Source organism: Anopheles ziemanni, chromosome X, assembly GCF_943734765.1.
Source record: "Anopheles ziemanni chromosome X, idAnoZiCoDA_A2_x.2, whole genome shotgun sequence".
Taxonomy (NCBI): Eukaryota; Metazoa; Arthropoda; class Insecta; order Diptera; family Culicidae; genus Anopheles; species Anopheles ziemanni.
In genome coordinates, this window is record NC_080707.1 from 18,037,872 (window position 1) to 18,057,520 (window position 19,649).

At 41.2% G+C, this 19,649-nt stretch overlaps 1 pseudogene; it reads right to left on the reverse strand.

Annotated features, from left to right (window-relative positions):
• Positions 1 to 1,918: 1,918 nt before the first annotated feature.
• Positions 1,919 to 19,141, reverse strand: LOC131291222 (uncharacterized; annotated as a pseudogene).
• Positions 19,142 to 19,649: the final 508 nt, after the last annotated feature.

The following is a 19,649-nucleotide window of genomic DNA, read 5'->3' on the forward strand; positions in this document are numbered from 1 at the left end:
GAAAAGTAATGAAGAGGAAAATTCATTCATTTTGCTCAGTATGCAACAGCTTGTCAGGTGTCTAATAAGCCACCTTTGGTTTCCTCTCATTTTCATCCGCAAAGCCGTGCAAGTGTAACTTCCAGGAAAAGTGATAGTGAAGAACGGTGTGTGAATTAAGTTTGTCACGGAAAATGGCGCACACTATTTGGCATTATGGAAAACAAGCTTATACTGTTAGTTCCGTGCATTATACTGTAAGTTCCGTGCATTCGTGTGTGCTTTTGTAACTGGATTACAAGATAATTGAGTGGAAAAACACAGTTCATTTACTATTGCCGCTAGCTACGAAAGTTGATTGTGGTTACTGTGATTGCTTTGTACACGATTTGAAGCTTTGAGATTGGTAACAAGACGTTTGTTTCTAAATGTTGAACAAAAATTTCAACTTGGTTAGTCGTTTGCGATTCCTCGATATAATCTGTTTCACTAAGCCTATTTATGTCTTGTTGAATCATGTTAGTAAAACCTATTTTTTTCGTTCGTCAAACTATGTGTACTTGAGAAACGAATGGACAGGATGTCTATCTGCATTGTTCACGTTTCTTTGAAAACAGATGCATTGTCCATTCTGTTTCAAAACAGAAATGACCGTTTGATCATTTTAGTGAGTGTATGGTAAGTATAGAAATAAAATGTGTATGAGTATGATGTAATACATTCTTTTTTATTTTTCTCCGTTGTAACACTTGGATAACTTACGCTTTTTACCTAAAACTAGCTGCTCTCACCGAGGTTCGCCGCGAGTACGTTCACGAGCATAGCAACTAGCAATGGTAACGAGCAATTACACGAGCATTCCAACGAAAAATAAGGCCGATATTAATCGGTTACGAACGAACAATCGAAATGGTAACAACGTATCGAACAAATAAAACAAATGTTCTATTTACACTAGAGCTACCGCGATTTTCACGCTTGAAACTTTAGCGCAAATATTTTCAATATTAAAAAGAAAATTTTATGTTTGAATACATAAAAATGAACATTCCATTGGATGTGTGAAAGTTACGCATTAACATTTGGTGGAATTGTTCAGCCTTAAGAAATAAATTTGATTGAAAAAGTACCTGACCAGTCAAAATGGCTGGTAAGGTAGTTCTAGTGTTAAGCAAGCCGTGCATCGGTGTGCACGGATATGTTCGTCTGCCCGTCAACATTGTGCAGTCAAATACAGATGAAGATCTTCGTCTCCAATCAACAAAGTGTTAAGCTTAAGGAAGGGGTTTAAAAAAGTAGACAATGATGCAATTGTTGATTATTGTACAAGCAGAATGGATACGAGGCAGTTCTGTTTAATCCACGAATAAGATGCTTTTTGCAACACTTCAATCATTTAGCAGCAGCGGAAATCAAAGGGAATGAAGTAAGTAATTTAACTTTATTCTTATTTCTGTATAACATTGCTTAAAATTTACAAAAGTTTAATTTGTTTCTTTTAGCTCTGTTAGCACACTTCATGCAATCTTTTGGCGGCTTTCGGTAAGTAGGATTTTTGAATTCTGATTCCCTTGTTTTTTGTAAGGAGCGAAAATTTGAGCCGTAATTTGAGTAACCATCCCGTGCTGGAATAACCCGAGTGTCTGGAGCCATGTCGCCTAGCCGGTGGAGGATGGCGACGGTGACGGGTAGCCGTCCTGTAGCCTGTGGTGGAATAAGCCGTGCGTCTGGAGCCGTGTTGGGTAGTCGGTGAAGGATGGCGACGGTGGGAGGTAGCCGTCCTATAACTTGCCCTCTCTAAAATTTGAGGCTCCGTACGAAAAAGTTCCATCATTGTCAGCGGCTGGTAAGATGAACTCTTGGATTCGCTGGACGCTGGCGATGTTGGCTGTACTTGATGAGTGTTGACGATCAATTCGGTTTTCTTGTTGTTCCGAATTCAAATCAGGTAGCATACTGACATGACGATGATGCACAGAAGTAGCGTACCTATTAGGCTTGGAAGCGACCATGTCGTCCATGTGATGCTGTCTGTCTCCAGCCGTATCTGCCTCATCTCGCTGCGTAGCTCGAGATGTAGGGAGTGAAGATGTTCTAGGCTCAGGTTTCGCATCTTCTGTGGCTCGATGTGTACGCCGTAGATTGGCAAGCTCAATGGCGATCCCGGGAACTCTGTACGAGAAATGATCCAGTTAGGTTTCTCCTTTCAATTCCACATGTGGAGTCCAGTATGAAATCAACGGCCGAATTGATTATAACGTGTGTAGCATCTAAGTTGATTAACTCTTTTTCGGCGGTATCAACGAAGAAATTACATGCTGGATTCCCGCCTTAAATGATTTTGGGAACACACGACGAGTTGTCTTCCTCTAGGTCTTCCATCTTATAGATCATTTGTTCCAATGTTGTTACCACGAATGCTTTCTTATCGGAGGATAGGTAGAGGGAGTGTGGAACCTGTATTTTCTTATCTCTATTCGTAACCGCATACACTTGAATTTTTTTTATGATTCGATCCTTAGCTTCGGACTGCTAATTATGAACAAAATTTCGTTATTATCCGTCACTATCTTCGTGTTTATAAATGAAAGCGCCTCGGTTGTAGTATGAATAGTTAGATTCTGTTTTCGCACGTTTCTTACAATCATATCCATTTCTTTTCTATTCAAAATACGAGGGATTGTTACTCCCAACTTCGCTAAGACAATGCTGTCTGTAATTAAACTTAATTTTCGGACAGGATTTTCAAATTTAATAGAATATTTAGAGAAAAAAATTCTATTGAGGTGTCTCTCGTGATTCTCAACTTGACTCGAATACGATCTAAGGTGTCCGTGAGCTGCTGTGAGAGGTCCCTATTAATTTTAACTTGTGCTGTTGCGTCCTGCAACAGGTTTTCGGTCAACTCTTTTTCTTTCTCCTTCTTTCTTTTTCAAAACACGTTTTTTAAGCAGTGGTATTCTTTATTTTTGTTCTAGAGTCCCAAACGCTAAAATTTATGTGTTCCTTTTTCCACTTATTTTGACCGAAAAAGCCATTGTCCCGGCTGGAGTGTTTATCATTTTATCAGCCGCGCCCGTCAGCTGGTCGTCTCTTTCTTGGATGGACCCTACGGTCCTTGACCAGCTAGCGGACGCAGCTTCTCACCACTACTACTGCTTTCTGTTGACGGCTCCAACCGGTTCAATTTAAACTTGCCTATCGGACCGTTGTTTTCACAACATGTACATTGTTATTGTTTATGAGCTCATTTATGGAAGAATTTATTAATCTTAAATCATTCGCAGCAGGTGTACCTGCTATAAATTTCCATACCGTACCTAGCGTTTCCCATCTTTTAGTTCTTCGTATAGGGAATGTGTTTTTCAACATTTCGTACGCGTTCGTAAATTCTTCTTCGATAATCGTTGTGAATTGTGTTTCAATTAGGGAACTAAACAGGAGCACTAGGCAGGATCCTGCGAAAAAATAATTAAGCCTTTTTAATTTTAATGTCATTCTTATGTACTCTACTTCCTTGCTTTGTTGTAACTGTGGTTCTATTTATCTTATCAATATCAATTTTTTTATACGGTTTGGCATGTTTTAATCTTCGTTTCGTTTTCATATAAGCCATCGCCTGGTCTGGTACAATAGATTCTGTTTTATCCCTTTTGTAATATCTTACATCTTTTTCTTGTTATATCTTAATATTCTCTAAATCTTTTTCTAATATTTTGGGATTATTATTTGTTGGTGTTATAATTTTAAACTTCTTATTTGAATAACGCTAGCTCCATGATTTCGATCGTAGTAATGCTTGGATTCTCGGATTTTGTGATCCGATAAATTTCCAAAAGGGTTGAATGGAATCGCTCAACAATGCCATTCATCTCACTTCTGCCTGTTGCTGTTACACAAGATTCTATATTGTAAATGTTTAACAGATTTGTGATTTCTCCAGAATTAAATGATTTTTCGCCGTCCATTACCAACATCTTGGGTGGTTTTATTTTCATTATCATGTCTTTCAAAGCGGGAATGATATCCACTGTGGCTCTAGATCCTATTTTCCTTGCCTGAGCTTACTTTGAAAATTTATCTATGCACGTGAGGAAGTAGTGATTCTCTAAGAAAATAATGTCTATGTGCATTATTTCTAAAGGTTCCTTGGGTAATGGGGTTTTTTAAATTGGTTGTTTTAAAGGGTTTCCGTCATTTTTACATTCATTACATAAGCGACAGTTCTTTATAAATTGTTTCACTTTACTTTATTTTCTTAAAATTTTCGCTTTATTTTCCTCCAATCCGCGATGGGCTTTATTATGTTCATCGTTTATAATATCCATCTGTCTGGTACTAGATTCTACATCCTCTAGTTTTCTTTGAGTGAAACGTATTTTCAAAATATTTGTTGGCTGAAGTTTTTCTTGTATACTTCCTGTATCTTACTCATTAAGGATTCTGAAGTGAAAAATCCGTTCAACTTCGATGGATTAAAATGGTCTTTTAATAGTTTTAGTATATTTCGTTCATCTGTGTTTTGTTTTTTTACTGATATCCGTTTAAAATTTGGGAATGGGTGAGATATTTCTACATTATCTTGTCCTTCTTTTAAAATGACTTGGTGCCTAAAGGCATTCAAAGGAGCCTCTGTTGAAGGAATGTAAAAGGTATCGCTCTCTTCTGCAGAATGTTGCGTAGCGGTCATTGAATATACTGCTCGACTTAAGGCATCTGCAACAACGTTCGTTTTTCCAGGCTTACAGCATTTTCCGGCTTTTTACAGCATTTTACGGCTTTTTATTCCAAAGTCCCATCAAAACAATAACAAGTAGCAGGTTTCATCTGACAACTTGCGCTCTATAATGGCAACAACGCATCATCGATGGCATGGCAACATTACCGTTCTACAAAGCCACATTCATTATCTAACATGTTTCATTTTCATTTAAAAAATGATATTAAATGTATGTTTGATCCACTATCTATTAAAAATGGAAATTCTTCCGACACTGTCCGCAAAATGATGTATGGGAGGAATGGTTTTACCAATTTGCGGAATGGTCTAAAAAATTCGTTTCAGCATATCCCTGGGTATACGCTTCGTCCCTTGGTGGCTGCATATTGGACCGTTGTGGCTGATATTTCTGATTATAGTCAGCTTCGGGCCTTGCTGGTGGACCTGTATTAGAACCTAAATCTATCAGATAAGCTGATATTTGCTGTGAAGAAGCAGGCCTATATCTTTTCTGATCCGGTTGATTTGTAAAATTTGTTCTTAAGGATGGATCCACCTCCATTGGTTCTGGGTATTGTAGATTTCGGGAAGGATTTTAATTTCCATGATTTGTGTTATTATAAGGCTGCGTATAATAATTTTGAGCCAAGTTATTTGGAGGAAAAACATATCTTTGATTTGAAAAATTTCCCGTCTGTGGATACATATTATACCCATTGTTTCTGTTTTGGGGAAAACGACCTTGTCCAGATTGTCCTTTGTGAAAATTATTTCGTTAGTACTGCTGGGGTGGTACCATGTTGTTTTGGTTACTGTGGCTGTGCGAGGCCTGGTTAGGTATAATGCAGCGAGCTTCATACATGCAGCACCTTTGGAACGCATCTGCCAAGCTCTTTGGCTTATCGTTATTCAAAAGGAAGTTATTAAAAAATGTTGCATCTAGACCTTTACATAATGCCATTATTGCTTGATCTGCATATAGTGCTAATAAGTGCGGTCCAGGGGGCAAGGGCATATGCTGTATCCATTTGTAATAATATCCGGATTGCTTCGTAAACCTCATGAATCCTTACGAAGAAGCTATGGATTGATTCATTCTTGTAGATCCCGGCATAAAATTTCTAAACTTCTCATATCTTTATAGTGCAGAAGAAATTAGATTTGATTGTCTCCCAGTCGCTTAGAACAGCGTTGGTACTCAAAAGGTTTGCCGCTTCTCCTACAATTTTCCTTGCTATTGATCTAGTTAAAATATTATATTCGTTTGAAGTCTTCCCGTTGGTTCTGTTCCAGTTCAGTGACACGCTGGAAGTGTGCAAGAAACGTTCGCGGGCGATGGCAAGCTGCGGCCAATCTACGTCGACAAGCAAACGGAGCAACAATACAAAACAAAACCCTATAGACACGTGGAACTGCTGCCGCTCAGCTCCATCCCTTAGGAGTTTAGTTAAGGGTTTGGCTATTTTATAAAAATCCTTTATAAACCTCCGATAGTATCCCATCATTCCTAAGAATCCTCTGACATGCTTAAGATTTTTGGTTCAGGGAATTTTTTTATTGCTTCTATTTTTTCTTATTTGGTTTTATGCCTCTGTCTGTAATGATGTAACCAAGAAATTCGACTAATTTATGCAGGAATTCTGTTTTGTCCAACTGGATTTTGAGGTTGGCTTCGTGCTGGGTTTTTAGGACGATTTCTAAGTTTTCCAGGTGTTCTTCGAGGGGTGTTAGCTACGACTATTACGTCATCGATACAAACGAAACATCGTTTACCGATGTGGTCTCGCAATACCTTTGAAAAATTGCGGGCGCGTTTTTTCAAGCCAAATGGCATACGAACGAATTCATATTTACCATAATTGACTGAGAATGCTGTCTTCTCGATGTCTTCTTCTTTCATTTTGATTTGGTGGAATCCCGAAGCGAGATCGAGAGTAGTAAAATAACTATTGCCGCCTAGTTGGTCTATGGTGTTAGCTATTTCGGGCATGGGGTATTTATCTGAAATTTTTTTTTCATTAATCTTACGGTAGTCTATTACTAGTCGGAATTTCTTTTCACCTGAAGAGTCCATGTTTTTGGGGACAAGCCACACAGGTGAATTCCATGCTAACCTAGATGGTCTAATTATGCCATCGTGAAGCAGTTTTTCTAATTGCTTCTCTACTTCTGCCTTGTATGCTAGTGGGTATGGATATGTTGTTGTGAGTATGTGGATAGTTGAACAAGTTAGCTTCCTGTCAGGATTATAGAAAACTGGTTTGTGTTTATGTTTATGTTTATTTGTTTATGTTATTGCTTGCCTCTAGGGCTATGCAAATACTGCTTAAGATTAACACAGGTATAATAATACTTTACTACATTGACTTAGGCAGATTGAAGACGGCCAGAATGGTACTTGGTTCGATATCTCGCGTCAGCCAGAGCGTGAATAAGGTAAGGAAATAAATGGAAGGAAAACTTCTAGGAAGGAAGTGCATGTGCTGCAAGGAAAGAGCGGAAGGCAGATATGGAGTGCTGGAAATCGAAGTGGTCAGAGCAAGCATTGAACAGTCGCAGACATTCAAGCAGGGGATCGTCACTACCATAACGAGTACGGCGGTTGGGAAGAGCCAATGGGGGACGAGTTCTTAAGGATCGGGAAGGGACATAGAGTGGAATTTGTTGGAGTAAGGAGGGCGCATCAGTTGTACCCAATAGAAGGCCAGCAATCAGTAAAGCCTGAGTATGTGCCCGCCTGGTCTCCAACGAAGGAAGGCCCAGAATTTGACACCTTACCTCCTAGGGCGGGAGAGGAATGTCATGGTTCGGTATAATGCGGCGAGCTGCAATCCGGGTAAAAAGTTATTGCACCCTTTCAATCCTAGCGATCCAGGTAACCTCCTTCGGACTCCATACTACGCTCGCATACTGTAGTATTGGGCGAACTAGGACACAATACATTTTTTTCAAACATTGAGGATCCGTCAGTTCTTGAGCGAGGCGGCGGACAAACCCCAATGTTCTTAATGCCGAGCTAAGCACCTGCGCGTGATGTTTATGCAAGAAGAGTCTAGAGTCCAATATGACGCCCAGATCCCGAATTTCAGACACCTTTTGGTTAGCGTGTCCGTTTAGAGTGTATTGTCCCATGTGCGGTAGTTTAGAGCGAGAGAAAGAGATAATAGAAAGATTTTTAAGTCATTTGCAAAGAGAAGATGACCATTAGAGGGAAGAATTTGACAGACATCATTAATAAAGAGAGAGAAGAACACTACCCTGAGGAACACCTGAAGGACATCCAAAAGCTGCTGAACAAGCATCGTCGATCTTGACAACACCAGTACGTTGGGACAAGTATGACGTAAACCAGGTGCATAGGCTGGGCGTAAATCCCAGTTTTGCCAGCTTGGCCAGTAGATCGGATGGCAGACACGATCAAACGCAGCCTTAAAGTCAGTGTATATGGCATCCACTTGACCACCACGATCAAGTTTCTCCAATGCAGCTGATACGGACGATATTAGGTTCGTGACAGTAGAGCGGCCTGGCATGAAACCATGTTGCTCGTGGCTAATATAAGCTTTGCAATCATGCAGTAGTGATGGGAAGATTGTAGATTCGAAAGTTTTAGCACAGGTGCTTTGTAACGAAATGCCTCTATAATTAGACACTACTGTGCGCGACCCTTTTTTAAATCGTGGCATAATCCAGCTAACCTTCCAGATTGCAGGAAAGCTGCCTTGTGAAATAGAGAGAGTAAAAATTTGGGAAAGTAGAGGAGCCAGAATATGGCGGCATTTGATTAACACAGCAGCTGGAATGCCGTCTGGGCCAGGAGAGTAAGATTGGCATTCTCAGGTGTGAGATCTAGACCATTCGAAAAACCGCCAACAGGCGCATCAAAGGCGGATGCAAAATAGGCAGCAAAAAGGGAAGCCTTATCATACGCGGTGGAGGCTGAGTTCTCACCCAAAGTCAACTGACGGCAGAACCTGTGACCTTCTACGGGAATTAACGAAGCGCCAAAAGGAGTGAGGGTTGGCATGGAAGCGGATTTGTAGCCTCGCTTTGTAGAGCCGATACCTAGCCCTGTTGTATATACGACAAGCTGAAGCGGCATGTATTTGTATAAACGTTTGCTATATTCAGATGGTCGACGACGAAGGGAGCGAAGATAGCGGTTCTTATCCCTTTCAAGTACTTTAAGTCTTCTATCAGCCCACAGCGGTTTAAGAGGAGGGGAATAGGTGGTGGGGGTACAGGAATGGACGGCTGACACGATCTGGTCGACAAAACGCTCAGCGATATGGTCAACTGGCGGGTGATGTGGGTCCGCGCTTGTTATAGTAGATTCGCACATAGACATTTTTGAGCACAATGGTGCATTGTCAGCGTTCGTCAAGACTAAATCTGGGACATGGTTCGAGCAGTTTATAACCCCGCATAATTGAATAAGGTTGTTATAGTTCAAGCAGTCAACAAAGCAGGAGCCCGCCGCTGAGGTTGTGTGCGGTTCAAATATTTGGCCGTGTGAACCATGCGTATTCCACGAAATAGAAGGCTGATTAAAATCGCCCAGCAAGAGTATACAATCATTGGTGCGTAATTTGCTTAATACTTCGCTCACACTGTCACGTAAAATGTTTATTATTCGCATATCGGAGCTTGACCCCGGCGGAATGTAGACAGCACCACCCAAGCGCCACAAGCTTCGGGTTTAGGCTGGAAATTAATGGGCAAGAGCGAGCTGGTGATAGCCTTGTCTCTTTTATACCAACGCAGAAATTTTTCAGTCCCGTCTCCGCCTGAAATCTCTCCTTACCGCGCCCATCAATTCGCTCGGGTTTGTTCCAGCGCGATCGATCGCTACATGAAGAGCAAAAACCGAAACGCGTTGGCCATACGAATTCGCTCCGCGAGAGGTTTAAATGCCTCCGCTCTGGTCGAGCACGCACTCCGGCGAGTAAGAGCAGCTTGGAATACTCATAACTGTTTGGCTCTATCGATGGTAGAGATTCTTTTTTGCGCTGGTTTGTTTTGTTCTCCATCCGTTCAAACAGCTGCAATGAATCGCGCACCGCGGCTTGCTTGTACTGTTGTTGTTTTATAAACATTGTGTTGTGTCATTACGAAAGGAATATTCAACGAGAGTTGTACTATACCCTGCGATTTATCAGATAGTCAAAAGTCAGCGACGGCAAAAATGGCAGATGACAAAAATCGATTTGTTCAACAACGTGCAACCGGTAGCCATGCAAAACGTGTAAGGCAGATAGAAAGTGAACTTGCGCAAGAGGGAACTTCTTTCGTTCCTTGTGATAGTGATGAAGAAGTGGTGCATGTTTCTCCCTACGAGTGCGACGACGAGCCTCAAGAGCCTAGATATGAGCCCTACGATGAGTTCGCGATGTTCGACGTGATGGAAGCAGAGGAGTGCTTTCGCACGTGGTCTGTGCTGAAAGATGTCGATCAGGATACATTACGGATGTTCCTCGCTATCATGAGAAAAAAAGTGACTGAGTTTGTGTTGCCAATGGATCCAAGAACCCTGCAAAAAACCAACAGAAAAGCTACAGGAATCAGCGAGGTATCAGGAGGCAAATTGTGGTACAACGGACTTCGGAAATGTTTGGTGACCTGCTTCAAAGACGAGGACATGACTTCAGTGTCGGAGTTGAAACTAAATTTTGGATACGACGGCATTTCGATCAGTGCAAGCAGTACTGCTGTACTTTGGCCTTTGATGGCTAGCGTACATGGAATGCCTCATATCAAACCGATGTACGTTTCTGTGTTCCATGGATATAAAAAACCACAAAGTGTAGAAGAGGTCCTACGTCCTTTCGTCGAAGAGGCAAATGTGGTTATCAACGAAGGAATAAATTTTAACGGCCACATTGTTCGAGTAGTAATCCACCTCATCGTGGCAGACACCGAAGCCAGGACAGCGCTAAAATGTGTATATGGTCACAACTCGCTGAATGGATGCCAGAAATGTGTTTGCGTAGGAGAGCACAGCCATACGTCCGGTACAACTGCTTATCCGGTAGAGAAAGCGTCTGCTAGGACTCATGAGGTTTTCGCCGAACATGGCTATCCCGAGCATCAGAAGACGTCTCTACGATCCCCGCTCCTAGATTTGAATCGGTTCGATATTATCAAAGATATGGTCGTAGCTGACCGACTGCATCTTATCGATCACGGAGTCACTAGACGATTACTGAAAGGACGCTTAGTTGGAAAATGGGGATTCCCCAGCTGGCCCTCGGAGATCAGCAAAATAATTTCAACTAGGCTGTTGGAGATCACATTGCCGTTGGAAATCAATCGTAAGATGCGGTCGTTGAAAGACATCAACAATTGGAAGGCAACGGAGTTTCGGAGTTTTCTGCACTACGTGGGTCCGGTCGTTCTGGAAGACATCATAGAGGAAGAAGATTACAAACACTTTATGTTGTATTCGTGCGCTATCACCATTTTATCAACAGTGGAGTACAGACAACATTGGCCAAAAGCGGATGATATGCTACAATGTTTCGTTCGGCAATACGGTGAAAAATTTGGCAGGGGTTTCATTTCCAGCAACGTTCACAATCTACTGCATATTTTTGAGGATGTAAACAGATTCGGGCCTCTGGATAAAATTTCCACTTATCCGTTTGAGAATGCAGCACAGCCGTTGAAACGACGTTTGCGACATGGAAACAAATGCTTGGAACAAATATCGAACCGTCAGTCGGAGTGCGATAAAATTCGAATACCACATCATCAGCTGCGTAGAACTGGACCGTTTCTCATTCCACGAGGCGATAGAGTTGGATTGAGAATGAACGACTTTGAGCTTTGGGATAACAGTATCAACGGATGGTTTTTGACCAAAGATCTTCGAGTTGTGCGCTATAGCAGTGCAAGGAGAGCTGGTGGAGCTATAAAAATTACAGGAAAAGAAGTAATAGATGCGGATGTTTACTTCTCCTTTCCTTGTAACTCAACCTTCCTTAATGTTTACCTGGGAAGAATGTCCAGTCTTGCCGCTGAAGATTCTGAATTCAACACAGATACGATAAAGTGTAAATTAGTGGCACTTGATTCATACAAACGACCCGGATTTACGGTGTTCACTCCATTGATTCATACCTTAGTGCCATCTTAATTGTAAACTGCTAAACTGAGTTTGTAAAATAATTGTGAATAAATTTTTTTTTTAAATGAGGGAGTCCGCGACAGCCGAGCGGTAGCGCCGGGTAGAAAATCGGCCCATGAGCGCCGGGGCTCACCACCTCGACGGCGTGGGTTCGAATCCCAACCGAGACCGGAGAGGACTGACTATCCACGTACAACACGGAAACAAGTCAGGGAAAGCATGACCAAGAGGTCGTTACGCCAAGAAGAAGAAATGTTTTTTTTTATGATTTATAAATCAATCATATAAACATTTAAATGAATGTAAACAAAACCATTCTTTGTATTATTATTCAGTGGCCCTGAAAAGGGCCGTTTTTGAGTGTGTCTGTATGAACCGCCTGAATCCCACCTGAAAAAAAAAGAACAGAAAATACACAACCGGCTTTTTTAGTTATAATATTGTTTAGTATTTCATTGCTTACTTATTGTCTCCGGTTATGTTTGCAAAACGCAACCCTCCCTGGGTTGAAATTTACTCGAGCCGCCGCCTGATGCAACCGACTACGCAAAACCTTCTCGACAAACACTTTGGAAGCCGCATCTTCTTTTCCAGCTACCCGGCATAACAAATTAATTATATTTGTGTAGGAGTGAAAAGGAATTTTAGGATGATGACGACCAACTCCAGTCCAGCTGCACTCCGCGAAAAGTGGGCGACTGAAAAGGGTATCTATACTTCGCACGATGCGAGTTTTTGCATCGCAACTCAAGATACCCTGTTTCAAATGCGCAACCGTTTCATCGGCAAATGAAGTATCCCTGCGAAGGCGTTCCTCGAAACCATCAAGCTGCTCCTTTGACTCAAGTTTCACAAAACTCGAGAGACGAGTCGCGGAGCGGTCGAGCGTTAGAATAGTCACGGATTGCTCCAATGCAACCTGCAAGTCGACTACTCTTCGCTTCAGGTCACGGATTTCTCTTTCACAAGGACACTGCGCAGCTGGACTGATTATAGGAATGTCGGAACGAGACGGAGGAGGAGCAGAACTAGGAGGAAGCTGAGAGGAAGTTGGTTGCTCCATTGGGATGGTGGATACGTGAGGGCGCCTGATTGGAGGCGGACCAAAACCAAAAGGATCTTCCGTTTCAGCTACGAGCCTGGCGAAGGTGCTACTCTCTTGTGCAACCGGCGTTAAGGGTGTCGCAGGACGGGTAACATCAGCTTCGAGCCTTGCTCCAATCGTAACCGGCGTTAAAGATGTCACGGGACGGGCAGCTTCGAGCCTTGCTCCTTGTGGAACCAGCGTTGATGGCTTTGACGATGCACGAACAAAATAATGTAGCGGCGGTGGTTCGGTTGAGATTGACGCCGGGGCGCTTAAGCGCAAAGGTGGCGGTGCAACACACTGAGCAGGCGATGAAGCGGCCAGGGGGAGTAGAGGTGGTGGCAATCGGTTTGGTTGATGCATGCTACCGAAAAATAAAACTGGCTTTTACTTCTTGTACCTGCGGCAGAACCCATGGTGCAACCGGTAAGAGCGATTTCTTACTCACCTCGTAAGTGATCACAACACGTCGGTGTTCAATTACACACTGCTGACAAAAAAGATACAAGTGCTCCAAATGCAAAACGAAAACCGTAAGTAACAAAAATTCTGACTAATTTCATAACCTACCTCATTACTGAGAAAAATCTAGCCGTGCAAAACCAATCACCAGTAAATCACCAACGGAAGCCAAGCAAACTTCTCCCTCCCCCACCATACGCATCCAGTCATGATACGGGCAGCCGCTAATAGTTGCAGCAGACGAGCATGTATGTGTCCCCCATAGAATGTGAGGTTGAAAGAATAGGAAAGAAAAAAAAACGAATAGCGCCGGTGATACCAGCAATACAGGGCACCGGCCAGTGCACGATGGAGCGAAGCCGGGATAAAAATCAAAAATTCATTTTTGGATTTCAGAAAAAAGAGACATGTTTTCTTAAACTACAAGATGAAACTAAGAAATGACCCAAAAACTAGAGCCTCTGCTCTTCCAGGTTCTGAGAAACAGCCTCTCAAAGTCAAGATTCGTGAAAATATTGCGTGAAAAATTGAAAAAAATCCATCAACTTTGAAGGTCTGTAACTCCTATAATAATGGTCGGAATCGGATTCCAAGCACAGTTTTGGAAAGGTTTATTATCAAGCTTTAAAATTATTGACAGTTTAAGCTAATTGAAATTGAATGTCACAAAATATTAAGCATTGTTTCGCAAAACTCCCGGAAAATTTTTCAATTTTCTGTTTTTAACCTTATGCCATCGCTAAGGATTGCGAAAGATTGTAATATGATGCATACCCACTTATAGCCTAGAATGTTTTGTAACAATAAATGATAGTTTTATTTGCGCATACGCGCGCATCTTTACGTTATTCTGTACTTTAGATGTGAAGCTTATAGTTTATCAGCTACTAGGCGCCTCCATCATGCCATATGCAGCATCATGTGTGGTAAGAAATATGAATTCTCATTCAATGCATTCAAATTTGAAAGTCTCATTCAATGAAAAATGTGAAGCAGGGTAGTGATTGAACATCACATAAAAGGGGAAAGACAAGCCAAGTCACTGGCAAAGAATGAAACTTGGTTTGGTTTGCTTTGAATGTATCAGGTCGCTTTTACTTGTTCTACAGCTCACAAACCCATTTTTTTATACCCAAAATTCCTCGGAATAATGTACCCTACACTAAAATAATAAATAATAATAAATGTACCCTACACTAACACTTTGTTCTGTTTGTACCCTTACCTGTAAAAGCCGTGAATTTTGGGTAGATATACCTGTCACTCTTTTTCTACCCTAATGGTAAAACGCCGCTAATTGTGGGTGGATAACTCATAGAAGTGAACACAAATATTTGATAATATTTGCTTTTGAAAACAATATACCCTAACCATACAGTAACAGCTAAGGTAGATGTTAAAATTTTGACCTTCGAACGGCATACCATAGCGGTATGCATTTGAAAAGATACATATATAACATACGTTCGTTTATAAAAACATCATTCAAGCTTTACCTTGAACAGCATAAACACCAATTGTCAGAAAGCTCCTTGGAGAACGAACAACGTTTTTTTAGTTTTCAAGTAAATAATCTATCTGAGATTGATTTAATAATTTCACGATGGGTTCCTTTATAATCAATGATATCATAAACGTTTTGAAAAACAATGCTTCTTGCAAGGAAAACATTGGGTATGCTTTACAGTTCATTGAAAGTAAAGTAAGCATCAAACCGTGTGATAAATTGAAAGTGACTAATAAGTTGATGATACTGGAAAAAAGTTTCAAGGCTAGATTGAAGAAATGTGCTAGAAACTCGAAGAATTTTCAAAAGGATTCGAAAATCTGGTTGAACAAACCATTTGACATTAGTGCCTATACGGAAAACAAAAGTCGTGGACGGCCAAAAAAAGAGTTTAATGATCTCTGCGTGAGGAATAAACGTCGAAGTGTGGCCAAAGAGACAGATATCAACGGCAATCTCGAAAAGGAATTATACTCAGTGAGGTTGTTAGCTTTTAAAGAAAAGCAGTTAAGGCTGATGAGTATGATAGACATGTTTTTGAAAAATCCTTCAAGTGTTATGCCAATGACAACCAAAAGTGATGTTTTAGTATCTGCCGAAGAAGCGTTGGCATGTTTTATAGACAATAGTTTCTCAAAATCCCAGTATAATGATTTGCATAAAGTATCAAAAAAAGTTTTTCCGTCATATTACCAAATCAACAAACTTAAAAAAACCTGCGCACCAAGTGAAGATTTTATTTCTATTAGTGAAACAAAAGCTGAAGTTAATCTACAAGAGTTGGTTAATCACACTGCGTGTAGAATAATTGAAATACAAAAGGCAGAAATCTTGCGACACCTTTCATCTTCTTTGTGTGATTCACTAAGCGTCGTATTATTGTGCTCGTGGGGCATTGACGGATCTAGTGGACACAGCATTTACAATCAACCGCTTCATGGTTCCGGAGAAAATACTGCATCAGACAGTGATTTATTAGTATCGGCATTAACGCCTATCCGTCTTTCGTTCATCAGTGACGATTCAGATATCATCTGGATAAACTTGATGCCTCAAAGTGTTAGGTTTTGCAGGCCAATTGTGATCGAGTTTGCGAAAGAGTCAAAAGAAAAAGTTTTACAAACAGTAGACGAAATCAAAAGCCAAATAACCAGGTTAGTTCCTTATACAATTCAGCTAAATGAAACAAGTAATGTGACGGTAAACTATTCATTTTACATGAGTTTAATTGATGGAAAAATTTTGGCATATTTAACCGACACTCTATCTATGCAAACATGTTGTATATGTGGTGCAAAACCAACCGAAATGAACAGTGTAGAGCACTTAGAAAATGGATTTATTCCAACTCCTGAGAATTTATCTTATGGAATATCTCCACTGCACTGTTGGATCAGATTTTTCGAATGCTTGCTTCACATTTCGTACAGAATTGAATTTAAAAAATGGAAGGTTACTAAAAATTTTAAAAGCATGTACAATGATCGAAAAAAAATTGTATTGGAAAAGATGTACAAGGAATTTGGTGTAAAAGTAGATGAACCAAGGCAAATGGGTGGAAATAGTACGACGGGAAATGTTTGTCGTCGGGCTTTTTCAAACATAGAAAAATTGAGCGATATTTTGCAAATAGAAACAGAACTCATAGAAAGGTTTCGAAATATTTTAATAGCCATCAACTGTTCACAGCCTTTAAATCCAAAAACTATTAGTCTATATTGCAAAGATACATACAAGTTTTACATACATCATTACAATTGGTACAAAATGCCTTCCACTGTCCATAAAGTTCTTGCGCATGTAGGTGAAATCATTGTAAATGCCCCAGCTCCATTGGGATCCTTAGGAGAGGAAGCAGCAGAAGGTAGAAATAAAATATACAGAAGGGATAGAAGAGAACACGCCCGTAAAATGTCACGAGAATTCAATATTAAAGACATTTTTATGAGAGCATTACAATCATCCGATCCATACATTTCAACAATATCTCTGGCTAAATCGTTGAAAAATAAAAAACAAATTCCATACCCAGACGCAGTAAAAACATTCTTCGTAGATTACAGCTCCTCAAATAGTAACAGTCCCTTGCCAATTCAAACCCAAGAAGATGATGGTACAAGTTCAGAATATTCAGATAGTAGCTCTTCGTTAGGAGACGTTATGTCCGCGTTAAATGCTTTGAATATCAATTATATTCCAGATAACAATATTTTGAAAGAAAATTATGTTGTATATTTAGTTTGTTTTACATAAAACTAAAAAAAATCTGTAAAATTAATGTAAAAAAAGATTGAAAAAATAATGCACCCATAGAAAAGTCCAAAAATATGTGATTTTTGCAGCGCCACCTGGCGGGATTGTCCAGAAACATCATAATTTTGTGTAATATAATAGTATTACACGATATTACAATGAAAAAATTGCAAAACATTGGATTCCGAATTTTATCCCGGCAATTTGCTCTTTTCGCTCCATAGTGCAGTGGTGGACAGAAATAAAGAAGAAAGAATAACATGGAGGGAGCGTAAACAGGTGAAAACATCAGGGAGTGAGAGTTGAAAGCATACATTTTTTTGGTCATAGCGCGAGTAGCGAAACGCATTTGAAGAGTGCATCTCTTCCACACGGGACGGCAGAATATCTCTCTTGGAGAGCATGTTCCAAGCACCCGTACTCATGAGCATTCGGTGGGATTCGTTTGAACTTCGGCTCACCGCGTCTGCCGCGTCGCGATAAATCTGAAAACGAAGTAAAAGTCACCATGCGTACGAAGCGCGTTTTACAAAGCGCGGTGGCGCTCGGGCAATGTACACAAAAGAGTTCGGGAACGCCAGCCTTACCCACACAGCTTCTAGGCTAGTAACACTAGTAGAGACTAAACTTGACGCATATTTAGACGAGCATACAATCATCACCCCTCCGCCTCGAGTGTGAATGCTAGTGTTAGACGAACGATCACAGCGAAAGCATTCGAAGCTTTCATCCAGAAACAAATTATTAGGGATATTGTCATCTAGCCACGTTTCAGTGAAGACTCCCACATCAAAGTCAGCTTCCGACAGTGCGAGACGAAAATCGACTAGTTTGGTTCTAAGGCCCCGAAGGTTTTGGTATGTAAAATATAGTTTCGATAACTTAGGCGCAGCGCAAGGACCACAACGTGAATTAGCTCGCTGAGTTTGATATTGGACGAAAGAAATCATCTACTTTCGGCTGGTTTGGGCTAGTTTCACCACCAGCTGGACCTCGCCTCCTTTTACGTGGAGGGGCCACGGTTGCACGTGTAGCCTGCGACCAGGTACGGGGGAAGACGTAGTGATTCCTGGCGTTGACGCTGAAGACGTGCGTAGCGGAGTGTAGAAGTGTCCGGTTAGTGTAGTGAGGAGCGGTGTGGTGGTAGTGACCGTTTTGCATGGTGAGATGCGAGTGAGAGTGAGAGTGGTGAGTCAAGTAGTGCTGGTTGGTTTATACGATTCTCCTGGCGAACGTATTGTACAAACTCTCTGACTCGCACCCCAACAGGAGAGAACGCTTTCTCCCGACAGGACGTGGGGATTCGTACCTTGAAAGAGAGGGATCAATTCCCTTACCCAGGAGCGAGAAAGCGATCACATCATCGGTGTCGAGCCGTCCTTGCACTGATGCAATTAATTGGGCCACTGTGACCATCGGTGCAATGCCCACTACATGCAGCCAGAAACGCGAAGGCCTTCTGTCCTGGGTGGCAATCAGATTCGGCGAGGAAGCAGTGTTTGATCCTGCAATAATATCGCGATCAATATTACGGGATCTTCCGACGATTGCTGCGAATGAGGGCGAGGACCGGGCCTGCTGGGTGGTCACAATGGCTTCATTATTTACGCCTTCGGTGATGGTCCTACGGGCCCGTGGAGTAGCGACCAGAGGATGGGATGGATCAGGTTGTACGCAATCTCGCCTGAATTGCGCTGGACAGCCAAGGCTCGACGAAGGCATCAACGCGCGCACTTCCGCGGCCAGTGGTTCGATGATAGCCTCCTTAAGCGACGCAGCGATTGCGCTTATTGCGGTAGTGAATCCCGCCTGCAAGCCCACCTCTTTCAACGCTTTGGCCCTAGGGTTGGATAGGGCCTTGGTGCAGCCGGGACAGCTCCAGTGCACATCGACTCGCTGCTTGAGGACCACAACGATGTCTTCTGGTAAGGAGCGATGGTTTAGATTTGGTGAGGATTTTGAGAAGCGAAGCTGTCTCAGTGTAGCAGTAATAGTAGTAGTATACATTTATTTCCATTCTTTACATTTCATACCTCATTTGAGGGTTTTCAATTTTTTTTATAGATAATGGGTACTAGCTATTTGCTGTATATCATATTTAACCCTTTCAGGACCGTAAGTTATTCAAGACTAAAATTTGCAATACAACACAATATTTTGGCTAGTTGGGGTGTAAAATAAGAGAATATCACTAGAAAAACCTAGCTACATGCAAAAACCTAGTTTGTGTAGGTTTTTTATAATTTCATGGGAAATATGTTTCCCTATGGGCCATAACAGTAAATAAACGTCGAGTATGGTTTATAATATCGAAATTTCTTTTATTAGCTTTACAATACAATTAAGATGATACAAATTCTCAAAAACAAGTAAATTAAATATTATTTATGGTAATCCTCGAAACAATTACGTTTACTTGTGAAACACAAATGGACGTTGCACATAACACATCTATTATGTGTCCTATTTTCTATTCGTCGTTTTGCACAATTGACACATCGTTTAAGGCTTTCTG